This window comes from Haemaphysalis longicornis, unplaced genomic scaffold, assembly GCF_048455015.1.
Source record: "Haemaphysalis longicornis isolate Haplotype H1 unplaced genomic scaffold, Haemaphysalis longicornis Haplotype H1 scaffold_18, whole genome shotgun sequence".
In the NCBI taxonomy this organism is placed as follows: domain Eukaryota; kingdom Metazoa; phylum Arthropoda; class Arachnida; order Ixodida; family Ixodidae; genus Haemaphysalis; species Haemaphysalis longicornis.
In genome coordinates, this window is record NW_027526282.1 from 5601306 (window position 1) to 5621629 (window position 20324).

Genomic DNA, 20324 nt, shown 5'->3' on the forward strand with positions numbered 1-20324 from the left:
CCGGGGCTAGCGCACAGTGAATATCGTTGTACATAGCTTGTAATCCGACCTGGTAGGCATCTCCCTGGAATACAGCGCCAGCCTGTCGACCCAATGTCCGTCTGTTGAAGCAGGGCTCCAAAAAATCAAAAACAAGGCAGCAAAAAAAAAAGAAAATTGTGGGTGAGGGCCCTGTGCGAGTGCCCGGCACATGCCATAGGCGTAAGAAGCGAGCTTAGGATGTGTTACTGAGCTTTTTACCTCCACGCTCTGATACGGTAGTTGGCATATACGATTAAATTACATATTAAATATGCCAATGCAGAAGATACAGCTGCCAAATGGCGTTTAAATGTAACAGTTACGGCTCCAGCAGCGCCCTTGTTTGCGAGCGTTTTGACAGCTCTCAGCAGTGCGGCACCGTGCATTGCTTCGACCGGAAGTGCGGTCCTCTCCTCCAGTTGTGCCAAACTGGTTCGTGGCTTGGTTGCTGTGTTTCTGTGCACGTGGCCTTTGCGTCTGGGTGCAAACGGACCCGATTACTGAAGCCTTAGTCATCGGTTTGAAAGTTGGAGAATCGCCGCTTTTCAGGTAGAAAGCCCCATTTCAAAATTTTGATGAGGTCCTCGTGCACATTGGTTGCGCGTTCATAAAAACAAACTGCCTGACTACACTTCTTTATTTTTCCAGAACTCCCGTCGCGATTTGGTTTTGCAACTTTAATGGAGGGGGTCATAAATAATGCCCTGAATTGAACGGATTGGGCTGAGGTAGGGGAGCAAGGAACAAGCGAAATGGAGGTCGACGTGGAAGCGGTGACGACTTTTCCCTCGGTGAATGCAAAACTGTTAACGGGTGACGCTGCTCTCCCGTCTCCATCGTTGGTACAGTAGCATGAGTGGACAATGCTGTAAATTCCCTTGAAATCGCTAAAGTAAGCATTTAAAATGCGTGTACATGCGAGAAAGCTCCGCGCGGCCTGCGTGTGAGTTCTCCACAGCATATTAAATACGCTGGTATGACGGTACGCAAAGCAGATAGCAGGAAAGAAAGCGACAGAATGTGCAAGGAAATGGAAAAGGTAGACATCAACGTAATAGCTGCGTCATCTCGCGTCGCGCAAGAACTAACTGTTAAAACAGGCTAACATGTGAAACACCATAATAAGTAGCGCGATCCCACTACTCATTATGCAAATAGGGGTAGTGTGTGTGACATTGCCCCTTTTTCAAGCGATAGCTTTCTTAGTGGAACCGATGGCGTTCTGTCAAAAAACTATAATACATTTCACCATAGACCGGTTGCTCGACCGAAAAGCTGATAGTATCTCTGAACACACTGCTCGTGCGTTAAACCAGGGTGTCGCAAATAAAGTTGCTATCTATCTCTCTGAAACCGGGCTTCTATTGGGTCAAAACGGTTACTTGAAAATTGCGAAAAAGAACGGTCCTAAATAAGGCAACACAAACGTAGATCATAAACACGGAATACAATGGTATATCTTTATCTTTAAACCACTAACCGTGTACATTTAAATCGTTCGAAGATGCGTTTACTTAGTGCGCGAAAAATCGCCGAATCGCTTCGTTTTTCGCAAGCGATTTGGGTGTTTAAGGGTTTGGCGATCGGTTGGGCGCACTTTTAACTTTCGCGCTTCTGTCTACATTCGTTACGAAGGGATGGTTAATGTTTGCATTAGAAGGGTAGGTATTCTTCATGAGATATATAACCAACCTGCTACCTCCCAAGTCGGTGACGAATGACACATTTTGCATAATTTTGCCGTTTTTAACGCGTATTATAACGTCAGATATATGTTGCGTTCCTCCATAACTCGATAGAGCACCTGAGGCAGTTTTTACGTTGAGGAATTAAAGGAATGGAATTGAACTGCCCGTCCATTCCAGGAGTGGGATGGGCTAAATTCTGTCATTCCGAGGAATTGAAAGGAATGGAATTACGACAAGTTCTAATTCCTCGGAATGGAATTGGAATAGAATGGGTACGCCCATTCCGCAACACTGCTACCAAGAGTCAAGGTAATAGGATCAAGGTTTTCAACTGGGTGGTTAGAATAGCACTTGTCCTTCTAACACACACTCCACGCCAGGACCTCTAGGCTGGCATGAACACCCTGTCTGACCTCACCTGCAACAGGCATCTGTCGCAGCAGCATCGCCTAGCTTTGACCGTATCGTACTTCCCCGTAGCAAGACTCAAGTTCATACGCTCGACGTTTTCAACAAGCGGAACATAAAGATAGCAGTTGGGCTTCAACCACACTTCTAGCCGGGACCCCTACTCAAAAGCTGGCATGAACACCCTTGCCAACCTCACCTCATCGCCTAGGTTTGAGCCCGCCCGGACGTTGGATAATAAAGCAACGTCTCAAAGAGCAACCGCAAGGACCAAGAAAGCAGTTTTCTCTAGCACGGCAGACAGCAGATGTTGCTGCGCGCCCGTCCCTGGACACCGCACCAGTCTCGATGGCTGGAGAGCTCAACAATGGAAGCTGGACCAAGCATCCTTGGCACATGAGCGACTAGATTAAGATTACAACTAAGCTCTCAGGGTCTTCACCTATGGCTCACTTAACCCAATCACTGGCCAGACGGGTGCTCTCTTCGTGGGTCCACAATGCGACGAAAAGGGCCACGTACACCTTTCCGACAACACTACACCTGGGGTGGCCGAGCTCTTAGCCAAGCAGCGGGCTGTTCGATGGCTAGAAACGCCAGACAGGTTCAAACAATCACTGATCCTTACAGACGCGATCAACGTCCTACGCAGGCTAAAACAACCAAACGAAACCTACGAAGTCATCGTGTATATCCTTATGTTTTCTTTTATTGGGCAGTATTCTTGGCGAGAACCCTCGCAGCCACGACCGTGTAACGACCTGCATTTTTTGGTGTACGTAACACCTGCAATCGTTATAATAGCGTAAATGGAGATAATTAGTCGCACACAATTCTGAAAAACAAAAACGCGAAAGGAAAACATTAGTAGTTTCACAAAAATGATCTGACAAAATCCTTATACATCTCTACCCAAGCCCAAGAATAAACAAAAAAGAGCGCAAATAACGTTCCAATTACGAATAGAAATAGCGAAAATGACCAACCGTGTAATGTCCTGAATTTCTAAAACATGCAATTTTGGTGACAGCAACACCTGTAATCGATTATCACAACGTAAATGGAGATAATTCACCGAAGAAAATTTGAAGACCAAAAAAATTAGAAAAAGAGGAAAAGAAATGTAATTTTCGCTATTTTGATCCATATTGTGAACGTCTTTCTGCTGACTCTTTTGCTTATTCTTGGGTTGGGGGCAGGATGTATAAGTGCACATTTTTTGATTTTGTCAGATCCTCTTTGTGAACATTTTATTTTTTTTCTATTTTTCTTAATTTTTGTTTTTCGAAAATCTGTGTGACCATTTATCTCCATTTACCTCGCACACACAGCAATGCATAGTAAAGAAAGAAAACCCGAGAAGACGCTAAGTAATCCGATAGACATGCCAAGCCAGCCGCTGTGCACTTTGCCCCCACGCCGACATGAATGCTCAGGCGCAGTTTCCTTTCTTGCGTAGTAACTACGCAACTATATGGCCTTAGCAATACAGACGCTTGGTGGCGCACCACATTGTTGCTTGCATACAGGCCACGTAAGCGAAAACAACCCATAGGGTCTGGGCGGCTGGACGGGTGGCACCACCACAACGCGTTCCCCTGGTTAATGGAATAGGCCAGCCCATTTGACTACACGGCATTCTGTTGTTTCTAACACGTTTGCTTCGGTGCTTCTAAAGTGTTGCGAGCGGATACGTGCGGTGAAATGATGTTTAGACACGTGTTGTGTTTTTAGATACACTAAAGGCTACGTGAATTCCGCAAACGCTTCTTAGGTTGGGTGTGGGCCTCATTGAAAAGGGCGCTTTATGCAGCTCTGTATGTTTGGCTCCACCCGATTTGAGTACAAATAAAATTGCTAATATTAGTATTCAGTTTTACCAGTGTAAGTTATGTACGCTGATCTCAACCACTGCGGTTTCTACATCACCCTTAACGTGAAGATTGAAAAGCCGGATACGTGTGTTATGAAGAGAAAGGCACTACCGTAGTAGTTCAATTACGGTGAGGCCTAGGACGCGTCGCGGCAGTTTAGAATTTTTGTCTGCACCCGTAGGCTTTGTGCCTTCTGTTTTCATGAGGGAAAGCATCTGAGACTGAGAGCTGAAGCGGAACTCTAGCGTTTGTAGTGTTCATTTTATCGATAGTCCAAGTAATTCAACCACCGAACAGGCCAAGCTACAAACCCTCCCCCTTCCATTCCCCATTTGGCCACCTGTGTGAATTAATCACTGGCAGCGATGGACGGCCAAGGATTCGAAAAGTGCGGCAGAGTGTTAACGTGAACCTGTGTTTTTAATGCGAAAACAATCTTTGCCGCGTACCTGAACGCAACCGTGTAATGCTTTTCTACTACATTTACCGTTATAAGAGAAAACGTAAATAATTAAAAAAACATTACTGAATGGAGCAGAAGCCGCCCAAGCTGGATAGTGACAGCCAAGTCTGAAAACCTAAGTCTGTAGCAGAAAACACGTAAAAATAAACATATATTGAAAATGAAATAATAAATCACAGTTTTTCATAACCGTTCGCTTTAATGCGTGTCTAAAAAAAGAGACCTGAGAATGAAGTAACGAAATCAACGTCCATTCCGATCCCTCGCTCTCACGTGATTCGCTCTCTGTATTTAGCCATTTAAAGGCGTCCTGAGATACCTTCCGCCGATGCATGGATGTACATGTAACCAAATAAAGCAATGTATTAACAATCTCCTCCCGCAAGAATTTTGTTAAAACGATGAGTATTAGCTGAGAAATCGTAAATCAAAACCCGCGAATTATCGTCGCGCCGCGTTTCCTCCTCCTTTCGCTGTTGACGGCGCGAGAGCCTTACCTCCAATGATGCTGCGCTCTTCAGCGGTGACGTACTTCCGCTATGGCGCTCCTCAGACTGGCGTCTGCTACGGGTAAGCTTTGTTGGCACCATGAATCCCGCACTCTGCTCAAGGAGAAACAAAAAATCTGGCGAACAGAAAATATGGCCGCATTTGTGCGGCGACCTGGCCTTGCCCTTTCGCGGTGTACGTTGCTGCAGTACCTATCGGCGGCACGTGACTTTTTATCGGTGGCGAACTCGCAGCCGCTCGGGGAGGATCGTGCGCTCGGTCCCTTTCATGCACCGCGCACTGTTTATCCAAAAAGCGCTCTATCAGATGTGACCCCGCTGTTGCCGGGTCTTATTTTGCGGCGGTGGTAATCTCTGCCGGCAGCATGTGAAAAAGACATTTTAAACCGATACAGAACCCGTGCACATAACGCTTCAATCATTTGACCAGTTCAGCTTGGGGCGACGCATGGTGGAGAGCGGCAACGTTGGCAAAACATGCTCCGCCGCGGCTCTGAGCTTTCTAGCGCTGGAGCGAGCGCCTTTCTTTGACGATCTCAAACATCGGTTGCCTTAGCAACAAGGCAGAAACCGCTCCAGGAGTCAGTTACGGTTGCGTGATCTTGGTTCAGCTCGGGGCCCCACCTCGCGACATGTGGGCACTGCAGGCGTACCACTCGCTCCCATTTGGAAGTGTGAGATGCGTTTGGCATTACAGGAGGCGATGGTGTGTGTGTTGTGGACGCCTTTGTTTCGCAATGAAATGCGACGTTGTGCTTCTGCGGTTGGATAGTGCTTCCCATTGTCTGGATTATCTTTCTCCAGCGACGTACGACTCAACCTCGCAAGGGGTATGCGCAGTGCACGTGGCTAAAAGCCATCTCGGCTTGTGCGCCTGAGTTAACTACTTGCTGTTCGTCCCCGCAAACCGCGCGCGAGATGAGTTCCGAATTTACGACGGGCAGGAGGAAGCAACCCATCGTCTGTCAATCGCGGTTCAGACTTGCAACGCATGTTGTGACGTTGTGTTCATTCGAAACAACATCTCTGGATTGTTGTGAAGTTGAATAAAATGTATCCATGAAACCCGGGCAAAACACGAAGGGAAGGGTGAGAAAAAAAACGACAAACTTTGCAACAAAAGTGTGAGCTTTCCGCTGCGCGTCAAAGAGTAATACTTGGCACAGATGTCGTTGACGACCCAATCTAACGGTTGCGCTACTTCATTTAGTGTGCTCAAAACGCCTTTCAGGGCCCCTTTATTGCTTTCGAGAAAACGGAAGGTGGCCCTGGTGAAACGGAAAACAGCAAAAGAATTGTTACGCATTCATAGACAATTCTCAAACTCTCTGCAAGTTGTTTTTGCCGAGGGCTTTGTTTGGTCGTGCAACTTATGACAGCGGTTTCAATGCAGTGCAAGCAACGCAGTTTCTGTTTATTCAAGCATAGGTGGCAGCCCGCGGTAAAGCGCGAACGCAGCCATTCGGTTGTGAAAATAAAGGCAGGTTTTCGGCATGCTCCTGTCTGTCATTCTTCAGCCACGCAGTAATTGTTCCTGAAAAAACATACACCAACTAGCCAGCAACCAAGTCCTAACACAAGCATAAGCAATGCTGTTCGACGTCAAACAATATATCTCTACTCCCATGCGGCATTTATTCTTGGAACGATTCCCGGTGGTTGTTGTATACGTATTTCCGTGAAATAAACCACGTTTCTACCGTAAGTATTGAGGTAACGTAGCGTTCTCCCTCAGCCTTCTTATTTTGGGGTAGATCTTAGCAGGTACCCACGAGCTTTGCCTTTTGCTCTTGCACGCCACCGTTCCGTCACCAACAGCCAAAGGCCAGCCCCGCAGCATCCTTCGATCGACTGCGGACTACTGCTTTGCAGGAGCATTTAGCTGCAATACATTCCTCGATGCGCCAAACTGCACGCAGGCAACAATACAGCATGAAAAGCTTCCACGAAGAAAGGACTTGCAGTTCCACTTCTTCCAGATTGCCGCATTGACCGTCATCTGCGATTTGCAATTACTGAGTATGAGCGTAAATCATACACCTGGCATGCCTCGTAAAGGTCGCCTCCACTCCCAAGATTTACCGATCTGAAAAATGTCGTTGTGGCTATTTATACATTTGCAGGCTGCAGCGGAGCAGAACAACAGAACGCCATGCACAGGTACGCCGCACTGACCACCACCGGCATTCCATTGACGGGCGGCCACGTGTGGCGCTGTTCGAGGGAGCGACTGTGGTGCCACGTAACGGCTGCCCGGGCCTTTAGGGGACGTTATGGAGAAAAGAAAGCTTAGCAGAAACGCCGGTGGCCACTCGCGCATTGCGAGAAGCATGGAGGAAGTTACGTAATTCTTTCACGTCCATTGGAGGCCTCTCGCAACCGCGTCCTAGCAATGGCGCCAAAGGCCCACCCAGGCCCTACGTCATTCCACTTCCCGGCCCGTAGCCAGTGGTCGCCAGGCGAAGAAGAAGCAGACCACAGTAGAGCGAGCAAAGGCGGAGGAGGTATTGCAAACGCGCAAAATACAATAGAAAAGGGTGGCCTACCAAAATGGCGTTTCCGGCTTTAGTAGAACTGCCGTCAGGGTCTCTCTTAAAGGGGCCCTGAAAGGCATTTTGAGCACACTAAATGAAGTAGCGCAATCGTTAGATTGGGTCGTCAAGGTCATCTGGGCCAAGTATTACTCTTTTAAGGGCAGCGGAAAGCTCACACTTTTGTTGCAAAGTTTGTCGCTTTTTTTTCACCCTTCCCTTCGTGTTTTTGGACGCCGCCATCTTCACATGTCTACATCATCGATTCCCAGATGTTCGTCATGAGCTACACGTCCTGCTATTGGGCGGCTTTTTTACGCACTTCCGGCAAAGAGATGAGTCGTCTGCTCAGCGTCGACTCGCCGGCTGATCTGCCAGCGTAGTGCCGGAGTGCTTGGACATTTTACGACAAACGAAACAAGTGTAAACAAACGCTTAACCGTTCGTATTGAATGCAACACGGCCATAACACGACATGCATATTCTCTTACCTGAGTACGTTCCATAAAGAAAGCGTTGAAGCCCCGTTTCACTTCTTTCGTGCAATCGCAGAGAACGCCCTGAGCCGAATGCCCGGGTTTGACGGATACATTTTTTTCCACTTCAAAACAATCCAGAGATGCGTTTCGAACGAACACAACGTCACAACATGCGTTGCAAGTATGAACCGCGATTGACAGACGATGGGTTGCCTCCTCCTGCCCGTCGTAAATTCGGCACTCACCTCGCGCGCGGTTTGCGGGGACGAACAGCAAGTCACTTAACTCTGGCGCGCAAGCCGAGATGGCTTTTAGCCACGCACACTGCACATACCCCACAAGAGGTTGAGTCGTACGTCGCTCGAGAAAGATAATCCAGATCATGGGAAGCACTACCCACCCGCAGAAGCACAACGTCGCATTTCATCGCGAAACAAAGGCGTCCACAACACACACACCATCGCCTCCTGTAATGCCAAACGCATCTCACACTTCCTAATGAGAGTGAGTAGTACGTCTGCAGTGCCCACATGTCGCGAGGTGGGGCCCCGAGCTGAACCGGGATCACGCAACCGTAACTGACCTCTGGGGCGGTTTCTGCCTTGTTGCCAAGGCAACCGATGTTTGAGATCGTCAAAGAAAGGCGCTCGCTCCAGCGCTAGAAAGCTCAGAGCCGCGCCGGAGCATGTTTTGCCAACGTTGCCGCTCTCCACCACGCGTCGCCCCAAGCCGAACTGGTCACATGATTGAAGCGTTTTGTGCACGGGTTCTGTATCGGTTTAAAATGTCTTTTTCACATGCCGCCGGCAGGAATTACCACCGCCGCAAAATAAGACCCGGCACCAGCGGGGCCACATCTGATACGGCGCTTTTTGGATAAACAGTGCGCTGTGCATGAAAGGGACCGAGCGCAAGATCCTCAAGAGCGGCTGCGAGTTCGCCGCCGATTAAAAGTCACGTGCTGCACTGCAGCAACGCACACCGCGAAAGGGCAAGGCCAGGCCACCGCACACATGCGGCCAGATTTTTCGTTCGCTTATCCATCCTTGAGCGGAGTGCGGAATTCATGGTGTCAACAAAACTTGCCCGTAGCAGACGGCAGTCGGAGGAGCGTAATGCGGAAGTACGTCACCGCTGACTAGCGCAGCATCATGGGAGGGAGTGCTCGCGCGCCGTCAACAGTTGAAAAGAGGAGGAAACGCGGCGCGACGATAATGCGCGGTTTTTGATTTACGATTTCTCAGCTAATACTCATCGCTTTAACAAAATTCTTGCGGGAGGAGATTGCTAATACATTGTCTTATTTGGTTACATGTACATCCATGCATCGGCGGAAGGTATTTCAGGACCCCTTTAAAAGGGCCATGCAGACAAAATACAAGGTTGTTTTTTTTTCGAAAGATTTCATGTTTTGTAGTACCCCCAGCGGTTTTCCGGCAGCAAACAACTGCTTCATTCGCGGATATATTATTCAACATCAGTTAAAATTCTGATACTCCCGCCAATTTGTGTGTTTTTGTTATTTCTACAAAGACATCGAAAGAGCAGATTTTCAAGCTATCCCTGGTGTGCGGCGAAGTTTTTTTTACCGTTAGTCAACCCAGATGGCGCCACCATACCACGGCGGGCTGTTGTCTCCCTTTACTTTGTTTCTGACTGTATTTGTAGCTGGCTTGTTTTAGTAAACGTAGAAAACAATCGTTTCATAAAACATGGTGTTCGCTCGACAAATATGGTCACGTAAGGTGCTGTCACTTACGCTAATCGGCCAGTGTCGTCTGAGAGAACCCCAAAGCGCCGCAGTGCTCTGCAGCTAAAGTACAAACCGTTTTTTGCGTCGGTATTTTTATGTTTAGTGTACTTTCTCAACTTACATTGTTCATTCCCACCCCCCATTCTTACTGCTATAAAAATATTGGGCTCTAACATAAGCGAAAACAGCTCATTGAGCGAGCTTATAAGCCCTGGTTAAGTTGCGTTTGCTTTTGCCGGCCTAAGCCAATCGCAGAGCTGGCACATTTGACATTATTGGCCTCGAGGGCGTACCGTGGTGCCATCTACGAATGACGTCACTTGTTGGACGCCGGGTCGGGTTGTCGTCTGCTACAACGCATTTGCTGTGCGTATGCGACCGAGTGTTTGTTTGTTTGTTTGTTTGTTTGTTTGTTTGTTTGAGGCCACCGTCCCCCCTTCCTGTGGATTTGATGCAAATTACCCAAAAAGTGCCCTGCAGACCGAATAATCCGGGTGAGCAATCAGCGACTCACTTGTTCCCGGCGACACCGCAGCGTTTAGGTAGTATCGCGACCCATAGCTCGTACGCAGCGAGCTAACGCCAAGGACGATGCAACTGATGCCGAGAAAAGTACGCTCTAAATTCATTATGAAATACTTTTGACGTGACATGTAAGAGACTGTGCGTGCAAGGAAACACCTTGTAACAGAGACGGAAAGGCGTCGCTCATGTGATCTCACCGCGCGTACTGCTCGCACTGCTGGTAAATGAATGACTACGGGAGAACGCTGATCGGATTGTTTAGCCGCACATGCTTAAAAATGGTGCTATGATCTGCAGTTTGGCTTAAGCAGTGCCTATTTCCCCTACAATATTGTTCATAATTATGGCCGGGTGTGATTAACGATCACTGACGTAGCCTGTACTATGCACGGCTGATATGTTTACTTTTCGCGACAACCTGTCCGCAATGTGTGAATGGTATGAACGCGAGTTTTCAACGCCGTCAAAAGGATTTGGGCATGGCTATATTAAGCATTCATTAGGACCGCGGCGTGAGAATTTATAATTGCAACGTGGGCTTTTTTCTGTTTACAGTGAGCCTGCCTTTTTCTAGCTCAATTTCGAAACTGACGATTGCTCACAGAAGGTGAGGCCGTGTACGAGGCCAAACACGTCGTTAATGATTTGGGGTAATGGGGAGTTTTAGAATAGGAAAGGTGTAGCTTCCGCCAAATCGGCATTTTGGTGTAAATGGAAGTCGTTACATGGCTCGCGATATTTAATATTTTTTGCTATTTCTCCTTATTTTTTTTGGTTTTTGAAAATTCTGTCCAACTATACATCATCGCTTACGGTATTATAACGATTAAAGATGTTACTTCCTAGAAAAATTCATGTTTGTGGAAATGCAGGGCGCTACGCGGGTCGCCATTTTCTTTATTGCTTTCTGTTTTTCCTATTTTTTGGTTTTTCAGAATTTCGTCCTACCACCTAACTCGAGTTAAGTTATTACACCGAATAAAGGTGTGACTTCCGCGAAATCTGGATTTTTATTGAAATGTAGGGCGTTACATGGTTCCCCATTTTGACAATTTTTTTCTATTGTTCCTATTTGTTGCTTTATAACAATTCTGTCCGACCAATTATCTCTATTTACGATATATAACATATAAAGGTGGAAGTTTTGCGAAATGTGCCTTTTTGTGGGAATGCAGGGCGTTAAACGGTTCTGGCTGGGGGGGGGTTACGCGGTAAAGAAGGGTACGCGTTAAAATGCATCTATCAGGCGCCCAGCATAGATTACGTAAACTGAGACTGACCGGATGTAGTAAGAGTACGCGAGGAACGACATAACGAGAATGGCGCACACAAGCTTTTAAAAAAAAAACTCATGAAATCTCTCTGCACACGTTAGCCTCCATAGGCCATAAACAATAATAAAACTACAGGTATAATTCAAGCCATGCCGGTATTCGGAAGCTGCCAAGGCGCGGTGCCGCTGGCGGTTACGGTGGTTATTGCAGGTTCGGCGTAGTCACATGCCTGTTACCTCAAACTCTACGTATTCCAAGGCTGCGCTAGGTAAGCGCGTGTGTCGAACCGTAAAATTGAATTTCTTCGAGTTTTCGGATGAAAGTGCACACGCACGCCTGTATAGTAAACGCACGCAAATGCACGCGCCATGACATTTTTGCACTCGTATAGCCCCGAGTGCCTCGGCGCGGTTTTTACATTAGGTATTGGACGGTCTTAGAAGTGTAACTAACAGATGGTCCCAATTGTCAAGCCGAGTGCACAGAAAGCAGGCCAACCCATTGTGTAGAAGCCCCAACCATGATACTACGCAACCACCTCCCATCGGCCCCGCGCGGTGAACTTTGAGAATACGGCGCATCGGATTTCGTCCGCGCCCTGCCGCATGCCCTGTCCTACTTCACTTTCGCTTCTATCCTTCAGCTATGTATCCGCTGGTACGGACTGTTCCAGTACACGAACCACAACGGAACAGGCGCTACACTGGTCGATGTAGACTAAGGCCGTATTATGGGCAGCCGGGAAACAAGGAAAATGGGACAGCGTAAAAGGTCTACCAAGATAGCATTTCATGGATGCGAGAAAATCGGGCAGTCCATTTTGAGCTTTTGAGATGAGACTGCAAAGCAAAAGACCGCCATTGACATTGTTCTTGCTTCTGTCGCGCTGTCTGCTAGCGTCTAGCGGACAGCGCTAGACCTTTTCAGTTAAAGTAAAGGTCTGTGCGGCACTTCCACATTAATTAACAATAATCGCACGTCCAGTGTGGCACCAAGATTTGCGCACAACAAGCGGCAGCTACGGATGCGCCGGGCGGACAAGTCATTTTGTCGTCTGCGCCAAGAACGCGACCAGTGGACCAGTGGCTTTTGCGGCGCGACGTTGACTCGGTAGGTTTTCGTGCTAGACAACACCGCTGTCGCGCTGGCTTCCGGTCACCGTTTGCGTCACGAGAAATGTGATGAAAACACGCGTGTAATGAATTGCGTTTCGCAATGGGTAATTTATCGCCAATTAAGGAAACTTTTGCCGCCAAATAAACGCTCAGAGGGCTACGGGGCAGTTGACTTTTATCTGAGCCCGACTTGCTAGTTGCCTTCAGTGTTTCTTAAAACATGCACACTTCCTTACCCCCTGACCTTACGTTCCCCTTCTTTTACTTATTCATCTTTCTGAAAGCGAAGCTTTTTACCTCTACGTACCAAGGCTTCTGTCGCGATTGTTGGTGTCAACACAAAACTCCCGCCAACAAATAAAAGAAGTTACTGGCACCGCCAGGAATCGAAACTGAAACAAACAGAAAAACGGAGCAAGAGCCCACAGTCTTACCGAATGAGCTACGAGCGCAGACAGAAACGGGGGAGTCAGACGGTGCACCCACCAATCACATCTCCGCGTTTACCCTCTGCGTTCTCGCTGAATGCCGCGTGATAGCGTCGCGTGACCTCCCGCGCTGCGTGTAGCCGCCCTGCACGTGCACTGGTGCACAGCGGCGGCAGGCTCTGGTTTATCAAAAGTTTAAAAATGCACAGGCCTAGATTTGCGCAGTTTGAGAATCAGCCCTCCAGAGCAAAAAGAATTACTATTATATTTTACCCTAAATGCCATTCGGGGTTCTAATGGTGTATCTGTATTATAAGCCAAATATGATCCAGAATTGAAAACAATGAATGCCTGGAGAATGAAATACTCCAAAGGTGGAGTCTTAGCTAAATAAAATCTTATATATAATCAACGACAGCGTTTCCGTGAGTTCTACTCAACGATCTGTTCCCACATAGCCTAATGTATAACTTAACGTGTATCCTGTCATTGGTTACTCATACTATGTTATTCCACGATCACATTCCCTACAGTTGAATACGTGCATAAACTTCTTCGTGCGATTTACAGAATTCTTGACGCAAGGATGCGCTGCAGATTGTTACTTCAAATGTTATGACTGGTAAGTTTGTGAAAAGAGCAGCTTACGTCGACTGTCGACAAGCCATGGTGTGCAAAGCAAAACTAAAAAGTAAGCGGGGTGCATAGCGCCGCTCTTCTCCAAGTGGAGCGTCTATCGAACTGCAAGAGCTTACTCCGTGTGCAAAGCAGTAAGACTTCCACTTATATAGGTTGCGGAATTAAACGAATGCTCCGCACTATCCCGAGGCAAAATTGTGCGTTCTTGACATAACAACAATGGATATTCTAAAGTTGGTTGTTTTTCTTATGATGAAGCGTGTGTTTATGAAAACAAGTTTCTCGCCTATTGGACTGCACTTCCTTTTTTTGGGGGGTGACGCATCTGTTAGGTGCTGTGAAATCGAAACAAAAAATATATGTTGCACACCGACTTGTTGTTCTAATCTCGGTCTTGGTGATAATCGAACTTGCGGTAAGAGACGTCAGTAGTAGCTTTTCTTCCGCCTCAGGTACCCTAACTTCAGAATCCAATGCTTTTTTCCGGTTTTCGCAGCATTCTACATCTACTACGTTTTCCCGCATGAACAAAGAAACTACTGTCTATAGCAATGATATTTTTGAGGGCTTTGTTTTCAATTGTAGCTGCACCATTTTGTTCTGTGCTCATGGCAATAAGCACATTGCACGTAGGTAAGGGTAGTACGCTTTTATGAGACCCAGAGTATTACGTTTTCACAGGGATAGCGTTCATTACGCTTCAAAAAAGGGGACGAAAGTATAATTCTACCCACTTCTACTATTCAATTTCGCCTGTTGTTAAGGCAGCACATCAAAGAACTGAGGCAGGCACTAAGGCGACAACCAAGTTCCCGTCATTTCTTTCTGTACACGCACCTAAACAAGGTTGTCGTGGAAGATGGGTTGCATCGCGTGGTTTCCTTATAAAAAGGGACTGCTGTTTCAGTGGCCGTTACCCCGGCTTCACGTGAAAGAATTCTGTGACGACATTTAACAGCGCAGCTGTATAGTCAGGCCTTACTCCCTCCATCGCACCATAAAACAACGAAGCCTCAAGAAGAAAATGTGGTTAGGGAGGTCCCAGGAATGGAACCCGGGACCTTTACGTCTTGAAACCGGTAGTGTAACCACTGGGACACCTCGAGCCCCGAGGAGTACAGGGGTAGCAGCGGCAGTGAAGAATAAAATGTGCAGCCATTTGTAGAGAAAAAAAACGCTTGCCGTAGTAGGAATCGAAACTGGCCCCAACGACTTATGAAACCGGCGTCTATCCGATTGGGCTGTCATGACATCCTGGGCGCACAGCATTCCCTTTCGGTTTCCTAGCGCGGGTGTTGCCTTTGAACTTGCCTGCGGGTTCTAGAGCGTGCTAACGGGGTCCGCTTTGGTAGAGATGTGAAAGCCTGCGGACCAAATGATCGGGGCTTGAAGTCATAGAATGTTTCAGCGGCAAGTACGGAAAGGAATGTGAGGTGCGACAGCCGGGTCCCCGATGAAGGGAGCGGGGACACCAGCTCTGCTGTTTCTCCGGCCTTTCAGCACTAGTGATACCTGCTCCAATGTTTTATATGCGAAGCATCTCATGGTCGAGGCGGTGTCCCGCCCTTGTCGTTGGCGTTTTTGTTCGCCGTACACACCCCCACTTCGCATGCTCGGCTTGCTGAACGCCCGGTCCCTTCTATGGCTCCTGGAGCGACAGTGTTGCCAGTGTCTTCCTGGGCCGGCACGAGACGAGCACGCTTTATGCGCCTTCGACGCTTCATCGTAGTCGGCAGCGGCGTGCGTCGGCGAGTCTCGGCGGGCCGTGATTGCAAGCAGCCCACAACCATCCGGCGAACGTGCATCGACCTCATCTTCAGCAACTTTAGGGTTCATCCACTACAACAGCCCTTGACTTTACATTTCACAGACCATAAGGCGGTCATAATCAAAGCGGGACGCCAGCCGCAGCTCGACGTCACCTACGTTGAACATATGATAATGATAATGCTTAAATAAAGACAAACTCATACCACGTACAATGCCTCTCCACTCAAACACCCCCAACCCCCGCCAATAAAATTACACCATCCTCCCGTAGAAGAACCCTGAGTAGTATGCGAAACAGCCATGGGGTCAACGCAATTTCCCATTTCGTAGTTCTGGTAGGTGAAAAGTATGGTAGTTACCATGGAAACCAAACGGTAAATATAACGGTAGCTACGTACCTCAACCTCACGGAAACGACGAACTGAAAACTAATCGGCACTTGAATGGACCCCATGCCTGCTTCGCATACTACTCAGAATTCCCCTACGGGAAGACGGTGTAATTTTTATTTTTTATCGTAGTTTCATTGACAGAAAGCCAAGGGGCCGACACAGACGGTCACGTTTTGTATGGGCTCCCGCAGTGAACCTCCAAATCGGCGGACTACCCTCACTGGCAAGTGAACGACTTCACCATCGTGTTTCTAACATTATCCAGCACGCTTTGGTGCCTCAAGTGCCATCGGGGGGCCTCTCTCTGCTTAATTACCCGACTTTGAACTTCCACGGTGGCGACGCTTTGCTAAGCCTACCGCGCCAAAGGTGTTCTATACTGCTGCCTCCGGCCATGCCGGCGGGCACAGAGCTCCCACTCCCAGCGCCCCACTCCCAGCGCCAAGAGGCAATGGAATTCGATCAACTGAGTGGCCGTACTATCCCACCTGAAAACCCCTGGACCGATGTCATTTACGCGCGCCTCAAGAAAGCACTTTCGAAGCCACCGGGCAACGACACGTCAGCTTTACCGCCGCAACGCGGTGAGCCAAGAGTTTCACCTACCACGGGCGCCAACACCCGCCGTGCACCACAACCGCGGTTGCCGAAAGACAACTACACCGTGGTCTATCGACCCCGCTCTGGCCTTAACGTCGCGGCCTGGGCTCCTCGCACTGTTCTCCAAAGCTTCGCAACTGCAAGTGCGATTCCCCTGCAAGAATTCTATAACACCATCGTTTTTCAAATCCAGACGTCCCAAAATTTAGTCGTGGCAAGCACACCCAACGCCAGCCATGCCATCACTCTGAGCAAGATAACATGTGTGCAAATCGGCGAAGTACAATACGAAATCATGCCGTACATGAAGCCACCTCCCGACACTTGCCGGGGAGTCATCCACGGCTTGGACCCGGATACAACAAATGAAGCCCTCGGCGACCTCCTACAAGCAAACAGGCCTCTACTCATACATGCTCGCCTCATGGGGCGTACCACCTCGGCACTCCTGACCTTCCAGGGCCCTCACGTGCCCTTCTACGTGAAAGTCGGCAGCCTCCTGTACCGCTGCCACCCATTCCGCCGGAGTGTACAAGTTTGTCAACTGTGCGGCGACATCGGCCACAGACAAGATGTCTGCCCGCATCCCGACCGCCCGACTTGCCCCGCTTGTGGACTGAGCGATCCTCCTGCAGGCCATCCGTGCAGTCCCCAGTGCAAACTGTGTAACCTCCCCCATGCAACCGCAAGCAAATACTGCCCTAAGAGACTCATACCTGCACCCCCAGTCTCCAAGCCTCGCCCCACCCACTATGGACAAACCGCCCCTCCAGCATCGGACATCGACCCCCGACAGGTGAGCTGGTCAGCTGTTGTCTCGCGCTCCCCCACTGCTCAATCCTTCCCTCCTCTCCCCACGCGACCTGCACCAGCCTCTCAAACCACACTTCCCCCGGCCCCGCCCGCAATAGAACAACTTCTAGCCGAAATAAAAGAGCAAAACGCCGCCATGCTCCAGCGTATTGAAGCGCTCGAAAACGCTAATCGCCTCTCTCAACAAGCCCCGAAAAGGCTACCGCCCCCAGATACTGCCTCCCTACCCCCATCCCCACCCATCCTTTCTGACGTACCAGCCGATGCCCTCATTGACGAAAAGATTCGTACGCAAATCATGCCGCTTGTCGAAAAACAGATCACCGATGCCTTGGCTGCTCTCAACAAAACCATTACCGACACTGCGCAGACTCTCCTTCGGCTCACTGACTCCCTCACCCAGCGCATGACCGCCCTAGAACAGGCTAGCCCATCCAACCTTACCCAGGCTATTCTGCAGCGCCTTGACGCCCTCGAAAATGACAGGACTCCTCAATCGAAGAAGCCGAAGATATCTCAGCATCCCGATGCCCAGATAGCCGCCGCCACCCCACTCCCGTCCGATGATGACTCACCCCTCCGAGATTACCATCTATCAATGAAATTGCCGGTCATATAACAGCAAAAAAGCCCAGCTCAATCTTTACATATGCCAATCTCCCCCAGACGTTATTGCCCTCCAGGAAACCGATACGCCAACCCCAACGCTTCGTGGTTTCGAATGTTTCACCCAGGATCCCTCTCATCGCACAGCAGTGTTCGTCTCTAAAAAGTTCACGGCGCAGCAGCATGATATTCCTTCATCCATTAACCACACTTTCGTCGAGATTCTCCCAACTCACCCGGGTCAACACAGCCTCTTTATCCTCAACGTGTACAGTCCCCCGCAACACCCGCTTAAGGATATCGACCCCCTCCTCCTCATGGCTACACAAAAAGCCGGCTCTAACCCTCTTCTCCTGCTTGGGGATTTCAACGCCCCTCACCACTCATGGGGTTATAACCAAGCCACAAGGAAAGGCACTGCCCTCCTTCACGCAACGCAGCACCACGCACTCACGCTGTGCAACGACTTAGCCCTCCCGACCCGTATAGGGAACAGTGTTTCACGCGACACCAACCCCGACCTGGCTTTCGCTCGAAATGCCCCTCACCTAGAGTGGCAGAGACTACCGGATACTTTGGGGAGTGACCATCACATTCTGGCGCTCACTATTCGCTGCCTTCCCCTCAAGCGTAAAATCGGTCACGCTACGCTCACCGATTGGTCCTCGTTCCGCAAGGATCCCACCTCCCTGCCAGATGACATCACGGACCTCGAAGAATGGACATCGCAGCTTCTGTCCCTGGTTCAGAAGCACACAAAAGTTACCCCCCTCACTACAGCCAATCCCTCTGTGGACGCCCATCTCGCACATTTGTGGGCAGCCCGACGAGGCTTAGTAAACCGCTGGAAGACGCGCAGGCACAATCGCTCGCTAAAGCGCCGCATCGCTCAAGTCACCCAGCGTTCCTCGGAATACGCTCGAACCCTTCAAACCCAAAATTGGCGCTCATTCTGCGACGAGCTTCAGGGTACGCTTAGCACAAAACGTGCGTGGCGTATTCTGAGACATCTGCTGGGCTCAAAACACTCCAAGACTGCCACGTATCACCACATTCAACGTGTGATTCATAACTACCCCCATCCCCCTGCCCACCTTCTACACACCCTACGCACGAAGTTTTTTGGTCCCCCGCAAACCCCGCCACCTCCTCCATCTGACGACTACATGGGTACACCGAACCCTGCGCTTGATGCCCCCTTCTCGATTCAAGAATTGAAGCAGGCCCTCACCCGCATCACGCGCAATACCACCCCTGGAAAAGATCGAGTAACCAACAAGACCTTGCGAAATCTCGATGAAGACTCCCTCAACTCCCTCCTTTCCCTCTTCAACAAGCACTGGGCAGCAGCCGGCACCCTTCCTCCTCAGTGGCGCCACGCCGACATCACCCTCATCCCGAAACCACACAAACCAATCTCCGTTGACAACCTTCGCCCTATTTCCCTCACATCATGCCTGGGTAAACTCTTCGAGCACCTCGTTCACTCCCGACTTACGGCATTCCTGGAGGACAATGACCTCTATCCTCATACCATGTTTGGATTTCGAGCACACCTGTCTACCCAAGATGTGCTTTTACAACTTAAAGAGCAAATTATCGAAAACTTAAGCAAAACGCACCCCAGTTCTATACTTGCATTAGATGTACAAGGAGCATTTGACAATGTCACGCATGCCGCAATACTCCAAGGACTGCAAACAACCAATTGCGGGGAGGCCACATACAACTTCGTCCGGGCCTTTCTCAAGAACCGCACTGCAACGCTTCGTATTGGCCCCCTCCAGTCTGACCCTTTCCCGACTCCGCCGAAAGGAACACCACACGGTTCTGTAATCTCTCCGCTCCTTTTTAACATAGCCCTTCTTCAACTCCCAGCCCAGCTTTCTGCCATCCCCAACCTTCAGCACGCTTTCTATGCGGATGACCTCACGTTCTGGACTAACGCAGGATCCCCAGGAGATCAACAAGACATTCTCCAGCAAGCCGTTGATTGCACACTCGGGTACCTGCAGCAGCGTGGTCTGACATGTGCACCACATAAATCCGCACTCCTCGTTCTTCGAGCCCGCACCCGAGGCCGTCCCCCAAACCCCACTCCGGACCCGTCAGTCACGATCGATTCTACGCCCGTTCCCCAAGTGCCCTCACTCCGTATACTTGGTGTGACGTTCCACGCAGATGGCTCTGGGGCGGCGATTCTCCCACAACTTCATGTCACAGTCACCCAGCTCACACATCTCATCAGAAGAATCTGCACCCAGCGCCATGGCCTAAAAGAACCAGACACCTGCCGTCTTGTTCAAGCCCTACTGATCAGCCGCATTACATATGGTACTCCCTACGTCAACCTCAAACCAAAGGAACATGCCAAATTAGATGCCCTTATTAGGAAATCATACAAAATCACCCTCGGCCTCCCTGCCTTCACGCCTA

General features: G+C 49.3%; 1 long non-coding RNA gene across 1 annotated transcript in view; it reads right to left on the reverse strand.

The window, feature by feature from the left end:
• The window catches only part of LOC144166591 (uncharacterized), a 32769-nt gene extending 18918 nt beyond the window's left edge, over positions 1 to 13851 (reverse strand). Inside the window, exon 1 of the long non-coding RNA XR_013321712.1 lies at positions 13717 to 13851. This is a non-coding gene — a long non-coding RNA (uncharacterized LOC144166591). The remainder of the gene's footprint in view (positions 1 to 13716) is intronic.
• Positions 13852 to 20324: the final 6473 nt, after the last annotated feature.